Source organism: Zeugodacus cucurbitae, chromosome 6 (assembly GCF_028554725.1).
Source record: "Zeugodacus cucurbitae isolate PBARC_wt_2022May chromosome 6, idZeuCucr1.2, whole genome shotgun sequence".
NCBI lineage: Eukaryota > Metazoa > Arthropoda > Insecta > Diptera > Tephritidae > Zeugodacus > Zeugodacus cucurbitae.
Window position 1 is genome coordinate 56,852,238 of NC_071671.1, and position 27,539 is coordinate 56,879,776.

The window sequence follows — 27,539 nt, forward strand, 5'->3', positions numbered from 1 at the left end:
ATGGCAGATAGGAGCTGCACTCAGATTTTTTTACAAAATGGAAAATGGGCGTGGCATCGCTCACTTATGGGTCAAAAACCATATCTCAGGAACTACTCGACCGATTTCAATGAAACTTGGTTTGTAATAGTTTCCTTACATCCCAATGATATGTTGTGAAAATAGACCAAATCGCTTCACAACCCCGCTTACTTTCTATATATCAGAACTTTGAAGACAATCTGAATCGTTTACTTTGCAATATATAAAGAAAGCATTAGTGAAGATATCGGTGCAGAACTTTGCACAAATACTATGCTTATAGTGTGGCAGCCCCGTTCTAAAAATCGCCAAACTCGGACCATAGGTTTTCAAGGCCCCATATATCGAACATGAGGACCTCGGTGCTTCTAACCTAATATTATGGTTTCCAGCTTTCAATGGACTTTATACAATATATATGACGAATATGTGGGTCAAATTGTGTATCATATAATATAAATAAAATTAAATAAATCAATTACGAGTTCAATATACCCATATTCCTTGAGGCTCAATATCGAGAGAATTCAAATTCCTTCAGATGTATTATCACTCAAAAAGTTTCTGCTGCCAATTTCCTCTTCTACATATTACATTTTTCAGCTCTTAAAAGTGAAGTGTGAATGCTTTCAGTGCTTCAATTTTCAGTATTTTACTTATATTCATTCAGAGGTAATCATCGTCATTTCTAAAAGAACGAAATGAACTGAGGATAAAATGAAATATATATGTATATCACTCCTCAACTTATTACACGAATATTCATCTAAACAATTACTGATGAAATTATTATAAAATTACTCGTGGTACAAAATAAACTCTGAATTGTTCGGAGAAATAGTTTTTGAGTAAATTTTAAGAAATTTTTATAAAAACTTTCTTTAAATAATCTATATAGGTTAAATATTATATATAAACACTTACCATATCTGATATTCATAAGCATACTCAACAGTATTTGTTAAAATACATATCTGACGCTTTGATCAATATAACGCCTTTTTGACATATCACGCGATCGTCGTGTCAAGCTGTCATGTTGTTTTTGTGCAGTATTGTTTGTCATTTCATTAAAGAAAGACTTACTACTGAACCACGTTTAAAAATTCTTCAACTTTATTGCGAAACTTTACGTTCTGTAAAGAACGAAGGCCATGAATAGCGGATTCAGCGCCGTTCGTAGCAACTCGGACTGACGTATGACTCGGATTTGACATATTTCGCAAGAACTGAAGCCGCTCGACATCGCTTCGCTCTATGTGGTCTTGAAAAGTTCCAAGAAGGCCCGACGTTTTCGAGCCAAATTGTGTTCAGCGTTGAGGCCCATTTGTGGCTCTATGGGTATGTAAAAAAGCAATATTGCCGCATTTGGGATGAAGAGCAACATGAAGAGATTCAAAAGTTGTCATGTCATCCAGAAAAAAACAACCAATTTGTGGTTTGTGGGCAGGTGGAATCATCGGTCTTCAAAAATAATGCCGATGAGAATGTAAGCGTCAATGCTGACCGTTATCGTGCCATGATAAATGACTATATGTGGGGATCTGTAAAGTCTTTGAAATTTGAGTTATCTATTATAGAGCAAAATTGAGATTAATAGAAGTTGATAAGACTCAAAAGGGTTATTGTTTAAGTTGATTGGTTGATTGGACTAGTAGGTTTAGCCAAGCAAGCAAGCGGCCGTTTTTAAGTCATCATTAGACTCATGAGCGTTCCAACGGTCCTACCAATCTCTTGAGAAAGCTGAAATCTATTTAGCTTCATTAGGATAGCCTATTCGCATAGAAATTAATTGTGCAATTAACCGGGCTCTGTTCGATTAAAGCCCTAATATTTCTACATGAGTTTTTAATCGAATACAAATCGAGTTGAAGATGCAATGCAACTCTCAGTTGATTGTTAATCGAATAGCCGGCAGTGCGAAGGACAAAAACTGGTATCTCAATTATAAACTTAATGTAATGAATTAATTTAGCTGTGCGAAAGGGCAGCTAAATTAATTTATTTAATATTAAATTAGATTCTTTTACTGTCAAAAGCCAGTCCTCAGTCGAGTACAATTTTCTGTTTTTTTATTTTTTTTTTATAATTTTGTTAATTAATAAGAGATAAGATTTTGTCATTTAAAAAAAATGATTAGAAAGCTTTCAGATACTTATATTGTGAGGGCTAAATTGAGTATGTAGAACACTTGAAAACTCTATTTAGACATGTTTAAGCTTAGTTGTCATAATTTGGTATATAATTCTTTAAAGTTATAACTCTATAATCCTAAATATGTCTATGCCTTCTAAGGACTTCGGATAAAGAGTCGCTCTTGTACGCTTTTTCATTGGAAATATTTAGCCTTAATGTTTGACTCTTTATAGCCATTAAGAATGAGTTGATTCAAAGATGAAACTTTGATATGTGTGACTGTAACCGGTATTAACAAAGCTCCCTCGAAATTTTGGGACATCCCCTTTGGAAGAAATCCATTTTCTAACTATAAGTACATTCAATATTTCAAACAACTTATGTCTATCTTCTCTATGAAATTATTTTTATCGATATAGTTTTCCCTTTGGCTTTCCTTAACCAACTTTTGATCCACCAGATTAAGCCATACTCTCGTCATTTTTGCTGCTGCTAAATAAGAAAGTTGCATAATTAAATCTTTTACGCAGAGATATTTCCGCTTCCTTATTTAGTTGCAGACAAATAATTTTGAAAAAAAAAAACAAAAATATAAAAAAAAATATAAAACAACAAAAACAAAAATAAATTAAATAAGCCGAAACTGCACTTAAATGATGTTAACAAAAGCAACAACAATAAAGTAAATGGCACAAATGAGCGTAAATTCACTTTTGTTCAAGTACCCAACACCTAGCCAGCACTTGCGCGAGCAATAAAACAACAAAAACAAAAGGCTACAAAAAGCGAAACCAACATTAGAAAACAGCGTGAGAATCGCCATAAAAATCTCGTTGGAAAATCGCTTATTACATCAAATAAATGTACAAGTGGACATCAACTATCAAACAACAATTGCGGTGAATATACAAAAACAACAACGTCACCGACTGGCAACACTTTCGCTGATGCGCGCGACGAAAAGTGTTCGACTGACCGCAGAAGCCTTTCGCTTTCGCAGCAAGTTGAGCGTGCCACCGCGCCACGGCGGCACCTTGACGCTGCCGCCAACGACCAGTGAGTACCACCACTAAAACACTACAATCGTTGGTGCTGCCACTTTGCGCCGCAGAAGAGTATTTTTATCTCGACTTGACCGCCACCACCATCGGAGACAATTAAATCATCACACCGCGCGCTTTATCTTCATTGCAATTACAGCAACAATGTACGGCTATTTGTGCGTTGCAATTTTACGGTTTCGGGTTGGTTGGTTGCTCGTTGGCTGGTGGATGGATCGTATGAAAAGAAAATAGAAAATTGAATGGGAGAAATGAAAATAATAATAATGAATGAAAATCTTCCAAACAAAAGAAAAACAACAAAAAAAAACAACAAAATCACATATTACAATAATTATAACTGTAAATCGCTTACAACTCGTGTACGATCAGATCATTCATTGATGTGGAGCTCCTGGCTATTTGCTTGTTGGCGCAGGCTGCCGAACTAATCGATTCGCCGGCTGAAATTGCGTGGTGGAATGATCTCTGATGGGGCGAAGCTGCCAGCCTACAAAAATTAAATTAGAAAATGAGAAAAAATTGAAGATTTAAATCAGTCAAACAACAAAGCCTTGTCCAGCGGCGTTGTGTTATCAAATTTGTTACGAGTAATTTAATGAAAATGAAATTTAAATGGGTCTATGGCTTTTTAATTTTGTAGTAATTTTATAAATAAAAACTATACTCAGAAAACATATGGAACTTCAAAGCTCAGGCTCTGCAAATACTTTACTGCCAAATCACAAGCGAAGTATTCTTACACAGTTCTACAAAGACATCCTATATACCGAACAATGCAGACGATATGTGGTTTGAAAAGGAACGAATATCATTAATTTATTATCAGATATCTGTCTAGTAATTATTGTCAGATGACTGCTGTCAGATAACTCCAATTCGAAGCTATCTGTTAGTTTACTGTCAGTTGATTGCTGTCAGATTGTCGTCAGATGCTTCTCAAACGAGTGATGTCCTATTGATGACTGTTAGTTCCTATCAGAGAAGTATGATAGCGGTCTTCTTAAATATTGACAGCATTGATTGTTGTTAGATTGTTGCTGTCAGATGGCTGTTGTCAAAGACGGCTGGTATTAGATGACAGCTGTCAAATATCTTCAGTCAGATGCCTGTTCTCAGTTGGCTCTCGGATGGCTTATCTCAGATGATCGATGTCAGATAACTGCCAGATGCCTCTTAAATAACTTATGACTAACTTGACAACAGTTCTCTGCTGTCAGATGGATGTCATAGGACTGATAGTGAATAGTTGTTACATGGATGCTGTCAGCTGGTTTCTGTTATTTGGTCGTCTGCTGGTTTTTGACTGATATAATTGAGATAACTATTCTTGGGTGGTTGTCATATAGCTTCTGTCAGTTAAATGTCATGCAGTAGCTACCAAACCGTTATTAAATGAATGTCAGTCTTCTCATAATAAAGATAAAGAAGTCAATCTTATGACAAGATATTCGTAGCTGCTATGGGAAATGAAAACGGTTGATCTCTAGAGTAACATTTTCAATTTGGAAATTCAGTTAATAAGAAAATAAATCCTTTTCGATATTTGCTATTTCCGTAGCTTTCTTTTTTTAATACCTTAAATTATTCTCCATATTAGAAATATAATATTAAACATAATTATATTTTTCATTGACATTAATAATATTTTCCAACTTTCTGTAAAGACTCCCCACACCATACAAAAAATATTACGATGCTGCTCAGTTGTATTGAATTAAAAAAAAAACATATATTACACTTTTTCTAAAGACACGTGCGTAACAAATACCACAAATTACTCATAGTCCGCCAATACATATGATAAAAACTCGCTTCAAATGCAATTTCGCCACTCGATGCGAAACAATCGCACCAAACCACAAGACCACAAGTTGAAGGTGTGGTGTGGATGGCGCATTTCTTCGCGCAATTATTCGCAACTGGTCACTGCAATGCAACGAATTTTCACTGGCGCTTAACTTTGCGGCGTGGTTAAACCATATGAGAAATTGCTATTATATTTTAGCATGAGTGGCAGTACAAATTGCCGCATTTTTCATGAGCAAGTGTTGGATTTCCATACAAATCACTTTGCGTTGAATATGCAGAGGAGTTGAAGTGTGCCAGCAACCTATAATTAAGCTATCAACAGTTCATCAGTGGCAAAAACGATGGCAGCCAACAACCGACTGAATGTTTCATGTGCGGCTAGTAAGATACAGTTATCAAGAGTTATCTCAATGGTCATTACTGCTTTGGGACATCAATTTTGCGAGATTTTTGCGTATTTTTGCAATTTGTTGCACTTGTTGTTAAGTGTTTGATATGATTTCTGGGCGTGTATGAGGGTAGTTTACTGAATACTTTTTTTTTAGTTTACTGAATAATTAGTTTACTGAATATTACTTCCATTAATTTTTACCTTTTCATTTGAGTGTTTTGTGGCAGCCGTATTCCAAAATAAGTCTTTAAGAATATCTGCACGATTTTTGTCGATAATATTTCTTTTTTATTTTTCTTTATGATTTCGCATTAATTGTAATTCGATTAGTGGTAACCCTTCTCCCAAATATGACTAAATTATAGCTTTCCTGAATACTTTCCGTTTGATAATTCTATCGTGTATTTGTATTCCTTGAATTGTTCGAATTTCTATTTTCCTAAGACCTAGATTCAGACCTGCATAGATATTCTGGTAATATATTGTCTTTCCAATCCAATTTCCAATTTTTCAATTTTATGATCTATCGATTATAAATCATGGATTATAGATTAGAAGATCATATATTATACATCATAGATCGTAAATCACAGATAGATAATAAATAATAGATTGTAGATCATAGATCATAGACCAACATATCATATACCATAGATCATATCCCATATATCATAGATCATAGATTATAGATCATAGATCATAGATCATAGACAGAGAGATCATAGATCATATGTAGATCATATATCGTAAATCACAGATAGATAATAAATAATAGATTGTAGATCATAGATCATAGACCATTGATCATATACCATAGATCACAGATCATAGATCATATCCCATATATCATATATCATAGATTATAGGTCATAGGTCATAGATCATAGATCATAGATCATAGATGATGAATCATAGATGATGGATCATATATCATAGATCATAGAGATCATAGATAATATGTAGATCATAGATCATAAATCATAGATCATAGATCGTAGATCACAGATAGATAATAAATAATAAATTGTAGATCATAGATCATGGATCATATACCATAGATCATAGATCATACCCCATACATCATATATCATAGATTATAGATCATAGATCCTAGATAAGAGATTATGGATTATAGCTTATGGATAATATATCATATATTATATATTATAGATTAAACTTTAAGAGAAAGCTTCGATAATTTTCAATATCCTAGGGTTATTATTTTTAAGAGTATAAAAGGGTAATCGAAATATAAATATATATAAAATAATAGGACTAAGCTTTTTTAATCGTATATGAACTTTACATTTCTTTCCTTCTAGAATCGTTTGGAAAGGAGTATATGTTTGTGAAAGAGGTAAGTTTGAATATAATTTTTCCATAATAATATTGAATAAACTGTTAAAAGAAATGATTTTCAAATATAATAATTAAGTTAGGTTAGGTATGACATAGACTTATGTTGAATTTTTTTGGCACAGAACTTTCTATGAAGCTTTTATGGAACTTCACATTAAAATCAATCAGTCGTTTTTAGACAACTTAAGTCTTGTAGGAGTAGAAACTAGACCAAGCTTTTGCCAGAGCTTTTAGAGCTAATTACGTAATTCTTTAGACAGTAATATTTATATTAGATTCAATCACATTGAAATCATTAATTTTGAAAAACTCAAAATCCATTATTAAATATTATAAAAAAAAAAGTTCACTGAAAATATTTATTTTTGGCTGTTGAATGTAGTGATTTCAATCGCTAAAAGTGAAAATAACACTCTCACACATATGTTTTTATTTCTTATGTATAATTTCAAATTATTGGTTATAAAATTTTCTTCGATTTATCAGACCCGCCTTTATAAACATTTAATTTTTTTTGCATTTCTTACATTTTTCTTCACCATTCACATTTTATTTTTTACGTTGCCGCGCTTCTTTTATGCGACTAAGACCGAGAGATATGATTAATTTATCAGACGCTTCGGCATTTTTCAGCCGCAAAACTACGCGCCTTCACAACAAACACACGCTGTGCTTTGTTGTTTTTTGTATATAATGTGTGTTTTGTATTTCTTGGTTTTGAGCTTTTTCTACATCCACTTGATATCTGACCATTCAGCTTTCATCGTTGACTAATCGAATTAACTGGCCTTTTTGGTAATTCTACTGTTATATAATTTTCTACTTTTGTTCCCAGCCAAAGTTGGTTGTTGTTTTTGCTTTGTTTTTATATTATTTTGTTGCCTCAATTGCCGTTGCAACGGCGCTATCACGTACTAACATAAATATGTCTGTGTGTTAGTACAACTCAATTTCGGCGCAGTCGTAGCGGCTTAGCCATTTAATTGGACAGTGACCAAATAGTTTATATGTATATATATGAAGGCTTACAAATCTACATTTATAATTTGTTGTTATTGTTGGCTGGCGAAGTCAGTGAAAGTGTTTGGGGCTTTTATTTAAGTTTCTTATTCTTCCACTTTTTGCTCAGCGTGCGTAGCGTCTTTTTCGTTGTTGTTGCTATTGTTTAACATACAACAGCTATGTTAGCTGAGCTGGTCGCGCTCGAAATTTTAATTATCATCGCTTTTCTCTTCTATATGCATATGCATATGAAGCTTAGTATTACTTAGTCACCTTGGTTTCTGTAGGCGCACAATTTTCATAACTCAGCTGGATTTGAACGTGTATAACACACATAATCTGTTAAATGTTTGGGTAAAATGGTGTTTTTAATTATATTAGCAACACTGTAGCTGCTTGTTGGCTGTGTTGTAATACGTTGCATTGTATTGTAATCTATTTATGTGTATGTGGATTCTAATTTGTTTTTCGGCGCTCTACAGCTTATATAACAGAATTCCATAGCAAAAAAAAAATAATAATATTGAAGAAACATAAATATCACATAATTTGGTCAATAGTATAGAGTTTTAACTCAGTCAATGATGGATTAAGTTTTATTGGTTTATGTAGATCATTCGCAAAACAAAGCATCTGCAAGGTCTCAATATCGAATTTCGCAATTTTGCGGCTTTGCAGTTTCAGAGAAAGCGCTATTATCAAAACACCAATATCTTCAAATTAATTAGTTTTAATAGGAAATCTCAAATCGTTAATTTGAAGAGTTTAAACTTATATTGACTGAAGACGAAAAGATCAAAAATTCCATCTTAAATAATTTAAACAAGCGTTTTTTGAAATAGGAAGTAAATTAAATTTAGAAATTTTGATGAGCCTATCTGAGTAGCTGGAGTCTAAATTTAGCCTTCCATCTTTATTTGTTTTTTTTTTTTTTAATTGGAGATGTTGGAAAGATGGGTATATGAGAGCTGGCGTGTATACCAAAAGAAGAACTGATAAAATCTGCGTCCTCCAAACTTTCTTCTTCTTCCAGCGTCTCATGCTCCTCTCTTGCTACTCCAACTACTTGCAACTACTCTATCTGGTGTTCCAGCTATTTACCGGATCGAACAAATTCGCAACTATCTGTTTATTAACTCCTCCTCTTGTTGTTCTAGCTTCTGTGTTGTTGTGTACCATTTTTTTCTTCGTTTTGAATTTTAGTACCTGTGATATTTTCAAAAAATCGATCGTTTAAACTTTCAACAATACCCTGTAAAAGCGGTAAGGTCGTGTCTTGAATAGTTTTTGAATAGTAGCGTTCTGTAGACCGCTCGCAGGTACAAGCAGCTAAAGTCGAAGCTTTAAACGCGTTTTTCTCGAAACGACTTTCTCAAAACTGCTGACATTATAACTCAACGAGGAACTGATCGATAGACTTAAAATTTTAACTGAATGTTCTTAAATATATTTACTATACACAAACATATGACCTACGATCTTTTTGATTTGTTGAAAATTGTCCATTTGTCATACCATTTTTTACCTTAAAAACGACATTTTTTTTCTGAACTACGCCATTTTGTTAATTTTTGATATTTTTCAATAATTGTAGGCTCCTATACAATGGAAATATCTTCAACTTAAATGCCTTTTTTTAATTCTGTTTGTTTCAGCTACTCATTCGGCCGGAATCATGTCAGCAGTTGGGGAACTTTTTTTTTGGTACCTCCCGAGACAGCCGTTATTTTTCATTATTTTTGTAAACAAAATCTTAAAATAAAGCTGAAAATATGCCTTGTTATGTCCAAAAAACTTTGAAACTTTCGATCGAGTACTTTCTTAAAAAAAAAATCACGAAAATCGGCAAAAAATTGTGAAAATTATTCATGGGTTACACTGATATAGCCCCTTAAATATAGTCTTAGATATAAAAATGCTATGTTATTAATGCCAACTATCTCCGACGCGTGATGGCGGTGCGAATTGATATATTGTTTTGGAAATATCCCTCCAAAAAATTGATGTTTAAAAGTTTATCTCTTTTCTAAAATCTTTGCCATGTGCAGGATATTTTTATACTCTCGCAACCTGTTGCACAGAGTATTATAGTTTTGTTCACATAACGGTTGTTTGTGTCACCAAGAAATATAAGAGTAAGATATGAGGTTATATATATATATAAATGATCAGGATGACGAATGAATTTGAATTTTGATTGTATATATCTTGCAAACCAATAAAGCTATATAAACCAAACTTCCTGCAGTCGTTTATTTTGGCCACTTCCTTATACAGAATGAATGAATTAATGAAATAAATCGGATAATAACCACGCCCACCTCCCATACAAAGGTTAAGTTGAAAATGACTAAAAGTGCGTTAACTCACTAACTAAAATTGTCAGAAACACCAAATTTTACATAAGAAATGGCAGAAGGAAGCTGCACTGAGATTTTTTTACAAAATGGAAAATGGGCATGGCGTCGCCCACTTATGGGTCAAAAACCATATCTCAGGAACTACTCGACCGATTTCAATGAAACTTTGTTTGTAATAGTTTCCTTACATCCCAATGATATGTTGTGAAAATAGGCCAAATCGCTTCACAACCACGCCTTCTTCCTATATACCAGAACTTTGAAGTCGATCTGAATCGTTTACTTTGCAATATATAAAGAAAGCATTAGTGAAGATATCGGTGCAGAACTTTGCACAAATACTATGCTTATAGTGTGGCAGCCCCGTTCTAAAAATCGCCAAACTCGGACCATAGGTTTTCAAGGCCCCATGTATAGAACATGAGGACCTCGGTGCTCCTAACCTAATATTATGGTTTCCAACTTTCAATGGACTTTATACAATATATATGACGAATATGTGGGTCAAATTGTGTATTATACAATATAAATAAAGTTAAATAAATAAATTGCGAGAGTATAAAATGTTCGTTTACACACAAACTTAGCCCTTCCTTACTTGTTTCATTCTGATTTGGAATTTTAGTCTTTACTTTAAACAACCGCGTCGTTTCTAGTCGCTCATATTTATAAAACAACTATTTCTATGTCGTTTCTAATTGGGGAATCTCAATTTATTTGCGATAAATGTCCATAACGACAACGGTAATAGGGCCGAATCAATAAGTGGCAAATTTTTTTTGGTGATATTTTAATTTTACGCCACATAAAGTTTCAATTAGTTTCTTTTAAAAAAATTAACTAAATAATAATATAATAATAATATAATTTAATGTCATAGCCAATAATATAGCATTATTGTAAAGATACCAAAAGTCATTTTGTGTTAAAAATGATTTCGGGCAAGTGACCGCCATGGCTGGTCGGAAGCCCAATTTCCCACCACATTTTGCAGCAATCGGGACCGTCTATCAGCAAATTTCGTTCTGCCTGTGAAAGTCTGTTCATTATGAAATGACAAAGCAATCTGAGTATAACTTCTAGCTATAAAAAAGATCAACGGCGAACAAAAGTATTGCCGCATTGAAAACCACACGTCCAAAAAAGACACCTGTTATACTATGTTAATATAAAAAACAAACAAAAATGGTCTGAGAACGTTGTGCTATCTGCGTTGATGAAGAATCATTTTCTTCCTAGTCTTAATTTGGAGCAGCATAAAAGATTAACTCTAAATTAGAGAAGTTACTTTATCTTCCATATATTATTTTATGCAATTAGAAGTCCTTGACTTCTGTTCATCGTTCTACATATAGTATTATTATTTTTCTTTTTCATTTTTTTTATTCATTCATTATAGGAAATATAAAGTTTTATCTTATCGTAGAGTTCAGTCAGCGTTTCTATCACTTTCGTTTTCAAGTTTTTCTGACAAATGTTATTTTTGCTTCCACTCTTTCACAAAAAAAACCAACAACTTTTCCTCAACAAGCACAAGTTCTTTTCTGTTACCCACTTTGATTATCTAACTTTTACTTTCGCTTTCATTTAGCACTTCAGTTGATAATCTTTCACTTCAAGTTCGTTTCTTAAGTCTTTTGTTTAAACGACTTCGAACGACTGCAGAGCGTGTTGTGAACATTCACTTTTGTTTTCGACCAAACACACATTTCCTCAGGTCAAAAACAACAAACAAAAAAGTGCATAAAAATGTTATTTGGCAAGCGGTTCGCACGCTCAACATACATTAAGAGCGCGCTAGCGCCAGAGGGGAGGCATGTCGCACAAACAAGTAACCAAGTTATGTGTGCTGCAGTTGGGCTTCCTGTGCGCTGGGAAAATTCTGCGTATGACTTCATCGACATCATTAACAAAAAACCCATCGACATCATTAACATTAACTGGAGGCAGGAAAACAGTGTTGGTAATTGTAATTGTAGCAGCCAACAAGTGCTGTAGTTTTGAGCGAGTAATAAAAGTCATATTACTTTAGTGTTGTTGTTGTTGTGTTTTTTAATTTACTTGGTGTTGTTTCAATTATTTTACCTTTTTGTTTTCATTAGTTTGTTGTTGGTTGTTGTTTTTGTAACTATTTTTAGTTTTATTTCTATTTTTCTTGTTGTTGCTGCCTTTTTCCTCTCCTCATTGAAATGTCACTTGGAGTGGTGTGCTGCGCATGCGTCGCATTTTTTCATGCTGACCACACTTTGCTGGCGGAAAAGTAAAATCATCGAGGAAAAAAAGCGCCGTTTCCATTGACAGTGAAAAGAAAGTGAAATTCTACGGCACTTTGGGTGCACACTTAAGGAATTAAAAAAAAAGTAGAGATTTTTTGCCGCCACTTTTTATATGCTCGGCGTTATTTACAGACATAATTTTTTTTTATAAAAAAAAATAATAATTTGCGTTGTTTTTCATTTGGCCGCTACGCCTGACTTGTTGCAACGCTGTGACAGCACTTAAGCCATGGCTGTCGGCTAAGTTGCTTGCTTGAATGGCTCTACACAGACACTCATATATATTTGCATGAAAGCATAAGCTACGCTAGTCAAAATGTCAGTCAGTCTGTCAGTCGGCCGCCGGCTCTGCCAGCCAACTCATTGCTGCTGCGTGCGGCTAAAACGCTTGACCTATGGCAGCGGACGGCCAGCGCTGGGGATGCGCCGCTTTTTTCCTTGTCACTTGGCTATCACTGTTGTATAAAAACTCATTGCACTTGGCGACAAATGTCTGCCGCATAACTGTGCAACGCTGCCAAGTGAAATTCGGGTCAAGGAAATGCCAACAATGACATGCGCATTTCAAATAGCAAATAACTGATGTATGCTTCTTGGCACTTTGCGTTTTTTTTTTTCAAACTTCGTTTTTACGCTCGTCGCTTGCTGTTTGCATTTATTGCATTGATTATTGTGCGTGTTTTCCAAATCTATTGGCGCACACGCCAAGCATTCGAAGAAAGTGCAAAAGTATTCGAAAAAGCGCAAAAATCGCAACATCAGCAATTGATAGTTAAGATAGCAGAAAAACATTAAAAATGGCAGTGACACGCCCACTATTAGGCGAGTTGCTTCGCAAATGATATTTTAATGGAATTCCAATCTTAAATTTAAATCCGTATATGATAATTACTTTTTACGCTTTAAATTCCAATTCTCAGTTAAGCTGAATAATAGCGAGCGAAAAGGCAGTGTAAATACAGTTGTACTTACATAACTCGAACCCTGGAATTGGCGAACTTTTCGCCCGGGATATAATACAAAATTTAAAATTTTACTATCGTAGTAGAATTTTAAAAGAATTCCTCTATATCGTATAGGTTAGGTTAGTCTGGTGGGCCAACAAGCCCCGCATAGACCAGTTATGGTCTTTAGGTATCGATGGAGTCCCGTCACGTATTCCCTGAGTAGTAGTCATCTGATAGGATGCCAGCGCTTAACGCGAATTTTAAGAGATAATGAGGCCTTACTAATGATATCTCCTCCAACTTATCGTACTGCGGGGCCCCAAAATCTACATCGTATAGAGGCGAAAAAAATAATATTACATTAAATATATTACGAAGGTACGGAATACAGACGTCAAGAGCCAAACAATGGCAAATTGCAACAAATAAAATTACAGTATACACGTTTTAACGTATTTAAATAAAACTGTATGCGAAGTAAATAAATAAAACTGTGTATAAATCTATATTTTCAAGCTTTTTTTTAATTTTATGTTTTATTAATGAAAACTTCTACAACTCGAAGTTTTTTTATGGATTATGGTGATTCGATTTAGAGAAATTCAACTGTATAACTAAGGGGGAAAGGGGACTGAATTTCTCTATATAAAAAATAAATTTAAATTTTTTAATTCATTTAAGTTTAATATTAAAAAAATAAGGTGTGACATGTTCAAAAAATCGATTTTTTATTTTTTGCTTATTGGATAGTTTATACTTTCAAAAATATCTGTGAAATCTTGAACAAAATTGCTGGCATCATCAATTCAAACTAAGTATGCTTGAATATATTTACTACACAATGACCTACTTTTTGATTGATAGAAAATTGTCAATTTTACAATAGAAAACGGGAATTTTTTTACCTTAAAAAGGAAATTTTTTCAGAACTACGCCATTTTGTTAATTTTTGATATTTTTCGTAAATCGTAGGTCATTGTATAGGAAATTCCTTCAACTTTATAACTTTTATGAATTTTTTTGTTTCAGCAACTAATTCGGTCGGAATAATGTCAGAAGTTGGGGAACTGTTTTTTTCACCTCCGAAGACAGCATATAACCCCGTTATTTTTCAACCATAATCCTTCTTAAAGCTATTTAGTTTCATAATCATATTGTAACAATTCGTTTATTGTACTCATTTTGATGAATTATTTTTTTAACAGGTGGCAACCTTCTTGAGAAAATATTTTCAACTACAGACTTTCTAAAAATTCTTTATGCAGAAATTCTCGTAAATCTGCGTAAGATATATTTATAGATTTGTTTATCCGTTGTACCATTTTAAAATGTATTAAAAAAAATTATAAATTTTTAATAGGTGGCAACTCTCCTAAAAACATTTTCAACCGTCTGCCTTATTGAAACTGTATAGGTTGATAATCTTATTGTAATAATTCGTTTATAGTACCCATTTTGATGAATTATGTTTTAACAGGTGGCAACCTTCTTGAAAAAAAATATTTTCAACTACAGACTTTCAAAAAATTCTTTATGCAGAATCCTATATCGATGTTCTGTTTATCTCATCAATCATTTTATTTAAACTTCACAAACAGGTGGCAACCTGTTAAAAAAATTGCTATCAACATTAAGATATTTTAAGCTTTATACCTATATAAATTATTTCATTTATTTGGTGGATATAAATATTTGTAATATAAAAAATAGGAGTAAAATTTAAAGAGAGGTGGCAACTATTTTCGAAAAAAAAAATAAAACAAACGTTTTCAAACGAATTTTCATAGTTGTAAAAATCTGAACAAGTGGCAACTCTTTTGGAATACTTTTCAGTGTTTACCAATCTAATATAATTTTGATTTCAACACTTTTAAATTCAAGTTCATTATCTATCGTAATTAATAAAAAAATTCTCATAGATAATCGAATCATTTGCAGTTGAATGGAAAACAATTTGGAAGATAATAGCAATGTTGGAGTGACCTTGATGTACTCTGTTACAACATGGAATTTGAATCCTTCTTGGTAATTTATAATTACAATCTCTTAAAAAAAAATGTATTTACTGAAATTTTCATAATTACCATTTTTATAACAGACTATATAATAATAGTAAGAAAAAATGAAATTTTGCAAAAATTATTTACACTACACTTGTGCGAAAACTCACAGCGAAGTTCTATTCAAATTGCGCTTATGTAAATGCAAAAGCTTTGTTCAGCGCTTCATAACCATATATGAGTGGACTGTTACGAAATTCAGCGATTTTCCATAACTGTGAACAAAATTCACTTTCTAGCCGAACGAAAGAAATTCCAAGCCACAAAAGCATTCTTTCATTTACACTTTTTTTCTGGCACTCTTTCTGCATTTCTTTTTTGTTTTGCGCGAAAAAAGGTAAGCAACAAAGCGCAAAATTTCACACTGACCAAGTGCGCCGGCGCAGCGCACACAATCGTACGAAAATATGCTCGCTTTGTTATACATATTTGTTTTTGTTGTTGTTATGGATACCTAAATGGCAGCACCTAGCAGCACAATGGCGAAGGTCAAGTAACTACAAGGAAATTACTCGCACATTCAAGCCCATAAGCCGAAAAGTGCAAGCGAAGGCAGAGCAGCTGAAGAAATTCGCTTTTATGATGGTTTCCAAAGCGAAAAATGGCAAAACGAAGCGAAAGAAGAAAAACATAATGCAACAAGGGAGATAATGGTGTGCCACACTGTTGTTGTGCTGTATGTGTGTGCGTGAAGGCAGCAGTAGCCGGTCGCAACAATAAACTTTGCACTTTCTTAACTTTCTTTCCAGCCGAGCAGCAGACCCAAGCGGCAGTACTAGCTACAGATACTTACAAAAAAAAAACAGCAAGAAAGGTGTTTAGTAACTTAAAAAAGAATTAGCAAAGTGTTGTATAAGGCAAGCTTTTTTGCAGTTTTATTTCCTTACATTCCTTTGTGCTGTTTGGTTGGTGAGAAAGGATGCCGTTGCTATTTTGCTGCCAATGAACCTGTTTCGATTTGGTTTTTGTACCAAATTGTTTGGTCTCACTTTTCTTTTTATCATTCGCCATGTTAGGACATCCGTTGCAGTCTTTGTAGGTACTTTTGCTTGCCAACAAGTTTGTTGCTTAAGTCTTTTATTATTGAATTTGGTGCTTCAACACAAAATTGAGTGTAATCGCTTAGGCGAATATTATTTAATATTCGATCTCTCTCCACAATTCAGCCGTTTGTATGAGGCGCTTCTTGGGTGCTATAATATGGTTTAAGTTTCAAATTCTATTGCTTTTATTTTTCCGATTCGCTTCTTATCTCTGAGTTCCATTCTGTTTGTTCTAAAATTTAGTTGACGTCTAATAAAAAAACAATATGAGGCTCTCCCACCAAATAACCTCTCTCCATTCAATCTGCCATCTATTTTAAAAAATAATAATTAAAGGTATCAAGACTTATTGATGCTAAACTAAAGAAGAATTTTACAATTGAAGTACTAGTCGAGGAGAGGGGCAAACCTTTGAGAAACTTTATTGTAAATATATTGTTGAAAACTTGTCTCCACTTGTGTACATTTTTTATCCTTGTGCTAATTTGTTGAGGTTTGAGCCCAACAGTTTTGACGAACAAGACTTTGTAAATATTTATCTTTAACAATTTTTCGAAAAAAGGTTGCCATTTACTCATATTTTTATTTTTTATTCCAATAAATTAAAAAAAAATAAATTTGTTGACGGGATCGGCCACCGTATGTAATGGAATTGAATAGGAGTAAACGGATCTGATATGATTTGTGAATCAATATATTCAGCTGTTCAACTTTTGGAATCTCCTACACCATGCTAAGAAGTCAAAAGAACAAATAATACTCTGAAAATCAAGAAAAATAATGTGCGCGTTCGAATTATAAGAGAAAGTAGAAAGATAATTGCTGTATACTCAGTTTGCTTTATTCAGTGTCAATATCGACTATTATTTCTTGAAAATATTGAATATTGGTATTTCTTCTAGCGCTTTAAAACATTCTTCGAACACGAATTAAGTTACCTACGGAGTTCCTTGTTGCTCGAAAGATACAATTTTTTAAGCAATCTTACCATTATTGTGGACAAAAATCTTCAAAGAAGAGTCTAAGTCCATGTCCATTCCTTTCCTCTGTTTCGTCGTTCCAATAACCAACAAAAATTTTTTCTTCATTATATATTTGATATTCATTGTCTTTCTTGGTAGAAATTCACAGTATTTCTTCAATATCATGTATCATAATTATATACTCTATAGAACATAGCATAGTTCGCTTTGTTCCATTCATATTCATATTTTCTTCACTTGTCCAAGGAGACTCCTTGTGCTTTCATCTACCTTCCATTAATTTTCTGTCAATATTCAATGGTTCTTACGTTTTAAGTTTCTTTTTACCAAATTGAAGACCAGTAGTTTGTTTTTGTTAATATGAGATTTTTTATTTATATGTATCCGTGATCACAATAGATCTGTATTTATTATTATTAGATTCGAAAGCATCGGTTTATTCAGCTCCAGAAACTATCGTTAAATTCCAATTCTCACTCATCAACATAACATATTTGCCCACCTGCTCGTATTGGAGTGTTAGTGAAATATTTTTGAGATCAATTTAGAAGGAAATGATATTTATTTTCAAATTATTAGGTTGGCAAATATCTCCCTTCCGCCTTTTTGTCTTTTGAATTTCGCGGCTATGTAGTTCGTATCTGCCGATACTATACATCTTTGAAAGGTCTTGACATAACCTACAAAACGACACTATGAATTATTAGTTTGGATATTGCGTTCAACAGTTATAGTTATTACATGTAAACAAGGAGTTCACTAACGCCGATTCGCTATATTTTAAAGTTTTCCTTCTTTAAAGGCATATCCGCTAGAGAAACGTTCCGTGAGATTAATGGTGTTTTGGGGGATGGTACTTTATCACTTCCAACTGCGTAGGAATGGTTTCGACGATTCAGAGCGGCTAAAAACGTCACCATGGACAAGCCAGCCGGCGGAAGACCTGTGACGACGAATACCGATCAAATCATGCAAAACATTGAGTTAGACCGGCATGTGGCATCTCGTGACATCGCCTAGGAGATGGGAGTTAGACACCAAACCATTTTAAGCCATCTACAAATGCTTGATGTTTGTGTGCCGCATGACTTGACACAAAAAAAAACCTTCTGGACCGAATCAACGCCTGCGATATGCTGCGGACCGAACTCGACCGATTTTTGAAACGGATGGTGACTGGCGACGATACGACAATATCAAGCGGAAACGGTCGTGGTCGAAAGCCAGTGAATCGTTCCCAACAGTGGACAAGCCGGGATTGACTTCCAGAAAGGTTTGGCTGTGTGTTTGGTGGGATTGGAAGGGAATCATCTTCTATGAGCTGCTCCCATATGGCCAGACGCCTAATTATACCAACTGCTGCAAACAACTGGACCGCTTGAAGCAAGTGATCGACTAGAAGCTTCCAGAATTGGCCAACAGGAAGGTAGTGTTGTGGTGTAGTGTTTCATTAGGACACCGTCAGACCACGCACTATGATGATGACTCGTCAGAAGCTACGGGAGCTCGGATGGGAGGTTTTATCGCATTCACCATATAGCCTCAACAAGTGATTACCACCTGTTGCTATCCATAGCGAACTCCCTTGGTGGTGTAAAGTTGAACTCAAAAGAGGCTTGTGAAAAGTGACTGTCCCAGTTCTTCGCAAATGAGGAGGGAACTTCTATGAAGGAAACGGCGCATATTTGAACTTAATTTCGATCATTATAACATTCTATATAAAGCATTGAATAAAGAGGAAAAAAGCGGAAAAAAGCGTAAGGGAGATATTTGACAATCTAATACATAAAACTTAGTTGAAAATAAGGAGATGGCAGAAAATACTGAGTATATATATGTATGTATATGTTAAACTTGATTTCAAATAAAATAAAATATTTCCAGTTTTGAGGAATCGTGTTTAATGGCATTAATATTTATTTAATTGCTTACATAATTATTTTTTATGAAAAGAGAGTATTTTAGTTTTTAGTTATGTCCATAAAGACAGCACCTTAGTTGATATACACATCATTAACACATTTGTACATGAGCGCCATCTTTTTATGAACACAAGGTGCTAATTTAACAAAAAAAAAGTGAAATAATTTCACTTTTAATAACTTTTCATTGAGTCGCCAATTGTACGAGCGGAAAAAATATAAAAACATATCGCGCTTATTCAATAAACATGTTTGCGCAGTGAGTAAACAATTAAATTAGGTAAGTAAATTAAATAATAAACTAGAAATCGCTATGCATAATATGTGTTGTTAGTTGTGGCATTAAAATGTGAGTTTTTTGTTTGAAAAATGATGGCATGTTTTCAAAAAACGAAAGTGCGCGAAAAAATAGCAGCAAACATATAGAAAATAAATAGAAAAAGTAAAATACGCGAAAATCACTTTTAGTTAACTTTTAGTGACAAGCGACGCTACGTGTTGCAGTTGTAAAAATTTTGAAAAAAAAAAAAATTATAAAAAAAGCCAGTTAACAATCATTAACTTTATTTGCTTTGACAACTAGTGACAAAAAAGACAAACACACATACATACAACCGCTTTTTGGCGAAGGAAATTGGTAAACCATAAATGAAAGTCTTGTCTATTAATTGTCGACATTTGACACAATCAACTACACATATGTATGAGTAATTTGCCTGTAACTGTATTGTACGCATTGTCCAAGCGTACAAAATAATTGCACACTTACATACATACATATCGACGACAGCACTTTCGGTTAACACGTCTGCGCATGCGCAGCGCCGTGGTCATCATAACCAGCCGCACGAATGTATACTTATGTATAATTACCTTGTTATAAGACTAAGACACGTCGACGTTGCATGCCCCAAAGGCAGCGACATGTGCGCAATTACTTAAGTTTCCATGAGTGCGGTGTTAATTTTATATTCACGCTTTTTGTCACTTACATCTTCGATAACACGCGCGGCAATAATAATCAATTGCTGCAACGGCTGTCAATGACCGACCGGCGGTTTTGCTGACCGAGTGCAGAAAAATAAACAAATTAAATAATGATTTTAGTGTGGCCAAGACTGGCTTTTATTACTATTTATTGCGCGCAGTTAATAATTGGCGAACATTCAAATAGAAATAATTAATTGCTGAACAGATTTTACACATACGACATCTGCCGGTCTCTATTGCCAAATAAACTGGTTACAAATTGGTTATCTATAAACCACTGTTATACGAACATTAACTAGCACAACTAGTCAGTCCACAGACGATTTTAAACTTTCTTATATGTCACATATTGTCAGTCAACATTTTCTGGCCGGAAATAATACTATCTACTTCGATTATGCAGCGAAACCACGAGACAAAACATTAAAAAATCGTTCTCTAAAGATATAAATTTATTGTTTTTCTGACTAGTTCGATTTTTACCAGTTTCTCGTTACTTTTCAGATCAGACTACAATATGAGCTGTGATTAAACGCTTCCCTTCATTTAATCCTACTTTCATCCTTTTTGAAAATGTATACTATGTAAAATCCATGTTTCGAAAACTCGAGGTAGTCAGTATAAGCTTTTCCGGAAGGATTGAAATTTTTACCAATCATTTTCCATTGAAAAAAGGCGACTGATTTCCTTTTTTTTAATTTCAAGAAAGAGGTTAAAATATTGTTAATGGTTAGGTTACATTAGCCTAATTTTGACTTTGACATTGCAAAGTATCTCACTTGAATAAGTACTGGTCTTTTGTAATATCAAAAACACCTGTACCAATGGATCAAGACGACCCTCATGTATTGACAAATCGCTAGAGTGTTTCACATATTTCTTACGAAGCCAAAATTAATCAATCCATCCACTATCAAGCCAGCCGATAGGTTCACCGAATTATGCTTGCCGAGATGTTTCAAGCTCAGTCTGATGAATGCTGGAGATTGGTGAAAAAAGTGTATCGATGATTCCACCTCGTCGTCCTCCATACAGTTTTAACAGCTTCGGTCTATATTTTGGCACTCTTAATTATATGTTCCAAAATTTGTTGTGATATCTGCCTTACTTACAATTTAATTTAATTAATTTTTAGTTGTATTCCAATTGTATCTATAATTATTAAAATAATATCTATACTAATATTATTAAGAGTAAAGATTTGTATGCATGTTTGTACTGAATAAATTCGAAAACTACTGTGTCGATTTCAAAAATTCTTTCACCATTGGAAAGCTACATTCACCCCGAGTAGGCTATATTTATTGCTAGAATCTCAACTTTCTGGAAATAGTTCCCAGGTTAGTGTTTCAAAAAGACTCCTTGATGGAGAATCTTAATCTGAAACTCAAAATTGTCGTGCAAGTCATTCTCTACGCATCGCAATCGCGCGCCCGTGTGTCGCAGCTGCTTGCTGAACAAAAAAAAAACAAAATTTCAAAACCTCCCAAGTACGTGCTTGAAAGTCGAGTACGGAGGGTGTGCAGCGGCTTGGAGAACAAAATATTAGAAATATACAAGCTCACACTAGGGCATCGAACTCTAAGCGTTCCCAACGCCTTCATAATCAGAGAGAAAGACAACGGACATCGAAGACTAGAGGTCGTAATCAAGTTTTAGCTCATTGCAAATAAAATATAATTTCAAGTTCGAATTTTCTTCATTTTACTATTTTAAAATGAACCCACGCAAGAAACGGCAAAGTACATACAAATGTATGGGAGAGTGTGTAAAAATTTATAACTTTTGAAATGTTTGTTAAAATCCGTGCGAAGATGGAGTGGTCTGCTATTATCTATACTAATATTATAAAGAGGAAATGTTTGTTTTTTGTTTGTTTGTCTCGAATAGGCTCCGAAACTACTGAACCGATTTGAAAAATTCTTTCACCGTTGGAAAGCTATACTATCCCTTAGTGACATAGGCTATATTTAGTTAAAAAGAATAGGGTTCCTTACCAAAAATCCGATAATGTAAAAAAAATACCAAAAAACTTTCTTTAATCGCGAATGATGTACTACAATTTTGTAGAACTTATCATTATCTACAAAAAACTTCGCGACCTCTAATTATTATAGTTTTGTCACAATAAGCGATTTTATATAAAAAAATTAATTAAAATACCACTACATGAAAAGGCTCTTTACTTATACCTTAGTATTAATCCTTATCGAAATTAATGATTTATTATTTAAGATCGCTTCAAAACCTTTATATAACTTTTTGAATTATTAGATTCTGACATACCATTCAAAAGATATCACGAGTTAAAAATTTTGAAATTTTTGAATGGTCCTGTGCGGAATTAAAAATAATTGTCGCTTGATAATAATCTATATATATAAAAATGAAACCCGTTTTCCATTGTCACGACATAGCATTAAAACGGCTTGACCGATTTGGCTGATTCTTTTTGTGTGTATTCCAGGGGGTTTGAGAGTAGTTCTTACGGAGAGAAAATTTTAGAAAAATTGCTTGAAAATGTCTAAATAACTTAGTAAAAATAACTTAGGATTTTATGTAGGGAATTGGGAAGAATATTTTGATAAAACCCTGATATTTATGTCCTATATAGAACCTGTTCTTTTCATTTTACTGGCAAAATACTGGCAACTGAGATGATCTTTTTCAATATATTATTTTGCCACAATTTGTCATTATTTTTGTACAATGCAATATACGATGGCAAGGTATAAGAATGGGAATAAATACCATTAATTTCTGTAGTTGTCTCCATTGCTACAGTTCCTTTTGCACCTCATAGTTAACATAATGACAAATTTAATGACAGTCGTAGCAAAACCAACAAGTACAGTTGTCAGTTAATTTTTTTGGTGTGAAATTTCAAACAATGGAAATTTGTAGTTTGTTTCAATCTGAATGATTTCTCTAGGTGCAGTGGAACAGATGTTGTCAAAATTTTAGTATTGTCAATTTATGGTCATTGAAATTGACATTATGCAAAAAAGCATTATTTTGTAAGTCTCTATCGTTAATGCAATGAATATGATATAATAAATATATATTAACCAAAGCGCCATCTACAGTATCCGGTAAATTTGTGACATAAATATAATATTTTATTGTGTGAAATAAATTATTATTTTTTATTTAAAGAAATTACATAATAAATTACAAGTATCTGGGAATGTAGCTATTCAATGAAAATAAAAATAATGTACTTAAAAAGTATAACAAATTGGCGTTAAAAAAGGTGAACTGTTAATATCACCTTTATGTGACTACAATTATGCCTAATAATGATATCATATAAGCTTAAATACATACATACATATGCACACACATGTATATTATTTAAACGCGAAAATTATTGCGCTTTGCGTCGAGTCTTAAATCGTTTTTTTTCACCATATCGTATTTCATTTTCTGCTCTAACAGCGCTTAGTCACATACAAACAACCCCAGATTCGCAGTTGAATTGAGTTGAGGTGTTGTTATAGCAATAGTTGTTGCGTGCCAGCTCAAGTCAAACGGTGTGGTGCGCATTTAATTAGCGAATATTATTATTAAATATGATTTTGGTAATGCGGCCATTTATTTTTCCACTTATTATACTTTTCTGCCATTTTTCATGCGTTGTTGCTGCTGCTGCTGTCTTCTTCTGTGGTCGGCTTTATTTTTAGATGCTTCTTGCAATTACTGTCGTAATTGCCAACATTTGTTTGGTGAAATTGTTGGACGCGCTTTGTGTGAATGCTTCCCAAGTGTTGTTGGTGCTTTTAATTCTTTTATTTGCGTATTTTTATATAGCAGCTTCTTCTGTGTATTTTTTATATATTTTTCGTTTTTTTTTTTTGTTTTGGCAATGTAACGCAATGAAGTCGGGTAAAAAAGGGTTTTTGCACTTTCCAATTAATTTTTGTAATGAAAAAGAAAGTGTTGTGCGTACACGCAGCGCTTCTTGATTAAACGGCGAATGACCAAGCGTTCAGTCAGAGTTGCAAATACCTTTCTTTGCGGTTGTTTTGCATGCGTAGGTTTTTGCTTAAGTTTAAAGTTAATTAAAAATCATGTACTTTGAATATTTTTTGGTAAATAATTTATTATGTGGTCTCTTTCAATAATAAACCCCCACAAGTTCGTCTGGACCTCAGTTATGGAAAGTATGTTTTGGTTTAAGCCTTATCGAAATTACATCATCTGCATATGTTTAAAAGAAACCTCAAAACCCTCAACCTTAACCCTTATGGCGTTTTTAGACAAGAGCTAAGTGATCAATTAGCTGGCCTCTGCTCGATTAAAACACCTATTAAGATCGATTTACCATACAAAATAAAATCTACATTTATTTTTCATTGAATTTTAATCGACTTGAAAATGAAATGCAACTACGGTAGATGTCGCTGCTAAAAATATCAATCAGCTGATGAAACTTATCAACTTCTTATGAAAAGTAAAAACAAAAATGTATAAAAACTGATAGGTTATCGAGTAGCCGACAGTACAAAAGTCAAAAAGGATTTTCTCAATAAAAATTATAATTGATCAAATAATCTGGCTGTCTAGAAACGCTATTATATAGCTAAGGGAAACCTTAAAACATTCACAGCATTTACCTCGTATCATTAGTTAGAAAAGATTCGAAGGTATCTGGGTCTTTAACTTTCATAGTTTTGAAAATCATTCTAACTCTGACTAAATAAAATTCTGGTTTATGTTAACCATCATTGAGTTAGATTTTACCCCAGCAGATGAAAAGCAAGCTTAAAATGTATTTCAGTCTGAAATGAGAATACATAATTTGAAAGGTATCGAGTTGTGAATAGAACAGTAGCTCGCTAAATATCCTGTAGTAGATGTAATTGATCGTTTTTATTCGGCTTTGCTCGTTTAGCTTCTTGTTCGTTATGCAAATTAATTTATTATAATAGATAAATAGAATTCGCTCTGAAGTGTGATGCTTTGAGCAATTTTTAGTCTGAGTTCCCACATTATTTTCTTCTTTCTTCCAGTACTAGCTCTCCCCATGGTATCTTGTTCTCATTTCCTTTAAGTCTTTCCGAACGCTATGGACCCAGTAAAGCGTTTTTGAGATATCCGCACCAGCGCCACCTGGCGAGAATAATTAGACATATACTAGTTTAATAAAACAAACTTGATTTTCATAGCTACACTCCATGGTATTCTATCTGTCCCATCAATTTAGTTAAGAAATAGATAATATATTGTATTATAATTCAATGTTTTAAATATTTTCATGCAAGCGCCATCTAGCGAGTAAATTAGGAATTAATTCCTCATTATCTATCTAATGATATCAACTTCTTCTTCGAAGAATAATTGGTCTTCTCTTATTTAATAAAGAGAAAATATGTAAGAGAAATGATCTATTATCATACAGAAAATTCACTTTGCCCATCACTTAGTCTTCCATATGAGCAATTTCATATTTTCTTCTACAATAAAACAAAAAAAAAATGTCTTCCTCTCAAAAGACCGTAATAAAAGTCCATTCAGTTGGTGATAAGAAAAGTGAAAACACCCCATTAAAAACTCAAAGTACAATAACACAAAATGCACATTAAAGCTTTGTGTTGCAGTAAAGCGCGTACTAAAAGAGAGAAGCTTTCGGCGAAAATTTCGTGTTCAAGTGGATTGCCACTGCAAAGGTGTTGCTGAAGTATTTATTTATTTAAGATGGGCGCTGATTTAATTCAAGTTGCAGCTTCCTTTCTACGCGCCAACAAAATTGACAATGACAAACAACAACAAGTAAATAACGTAGAGATATGTAGGTGCGCGTGTGGACCTATGTCAGGTATTTAATAATAGCAGTCAAGGAAAAGAAAAGTCAAATAACAGCATTATGAAAAGTGAAAGGGCACTTCGGTAGCAAATTGCTTGGAATTGACAAATTGACTTCTACTGCAATATTATTGTCTGTTTGTCTAATATTGTTTGTTGTGGCGTTATTATTAATCATTTTCGATTTGAATGCATATTTGTGTTTAATGGTCTTGTTAACAAGTTGTTTATATACTTGAGAGATCCCTTATGGGGAGGTTGTCTCGACTGATTTTACAGATTTTGAAATAGTTTGAGTAGAGAGTCTAGTTTTAGAAGTTGATTACGCCATTCTTGAGGTGATTGAGGAACAGAAACTCCCTTTGAAGTCAAAGAAACGCCATAGTATGGATAAAAAGGTGAATGGAGTCAGACCGTGACTCATGCTTTGTAGTCTCTAAAACAAAAAATTCGTCAACCTCTGTTGTCGAAGAAACATTGCATTAAGTGCCCACCAGGATAGATTTGCCTGCACTTACTTTGTTTTACGACGTGTAAATCGGCAATCCTTGGTCCATTATGGAAAACCTTCTTGACGGAATCTACGCTGTACCACCTAAGTTGGATGAAATATTATTGAAAATATAAAGATAAAAGATAGAGGAGAGGTTAATAGAGAAAGGAGAGAGGAGTTTTTAGAGCGAGTGAAGTTTCGGCATTGATACAAACCTATTACATAATTCTTCTTTACAGTTATACTTGTATCAAAACATGTAAATGAATATTGACGATGGAGTTACCGAAGTGTCCAAAAAATAAAATTTATTTATTGATATTTATACTCTCGCAACAAAGTTGCTAAAGAGAGAATTATAGTTTTGTTCACATAACGGTTGTTTGTAAGTCATAAAACTAAACGAGTTAGATATAGGGTTATATATATCAAAATGATCAGGGTGACGAGACGAGTCAAAATCCGAATTTATGTATGTCTGTCCGTCCGTGCAACGGATAACTTGAGTAAAAATTGAGATATCTCGACGAATGTTGGTATACATGTTCCTTGGGACCGTGAGAGGGTTGCTTTCGAAAATGGGCAAAATCAGACCATTGCCACGCCCACAAAATGGTACAAAAGATCGTCCTAGTAAGGGCCCAATTACTAAAAGTGAGTTAACCCACTAACGAAAACCGTCAGAAACACTAAATTTCACAGAAATAATAGCAGAAGGAAGCTGTACTGAGATTTTTTTACAAAATGGAAAATGGGTGTGGCATCGCTTATGGGTCAAAAACCATATCTCAGGAACTACTCCACAAATTTCAATGAAATTCGGTATATAATATTTTCTTGACACCCTGATAACACGGATAAAATGTTCGAAATCGGTT

General features: G+C 33.7%; 1 long non-coding RNA gene across 2 annotated transcripts in view; it reads left to right on the forward strand.

The window, feature by feature from the left end:
- LOC114804311 (uncharacterized) overlaps window positions 1–27,539 on the forward strand; it is a 152,612-nt gene that overhangs the window by 81,230 nt on the left and 43,843 nt on the right. Inside the window, exon 3 of one of the 2 annotated variants that reach the window (XR_003752529.2) lies at window positions 6,744–6,778. The exons of the other annotated variant lie outside the window; for it this stretch is intronic. This is a non-coding gene — a long non-coding RNA (uncharacterized LOC114804311). The remainder of the gene's footprint in view (window positions 1–6,743; window positions 6,779–27,539) is intronic. 2 annotated transcript variants of the gene reach the window in all.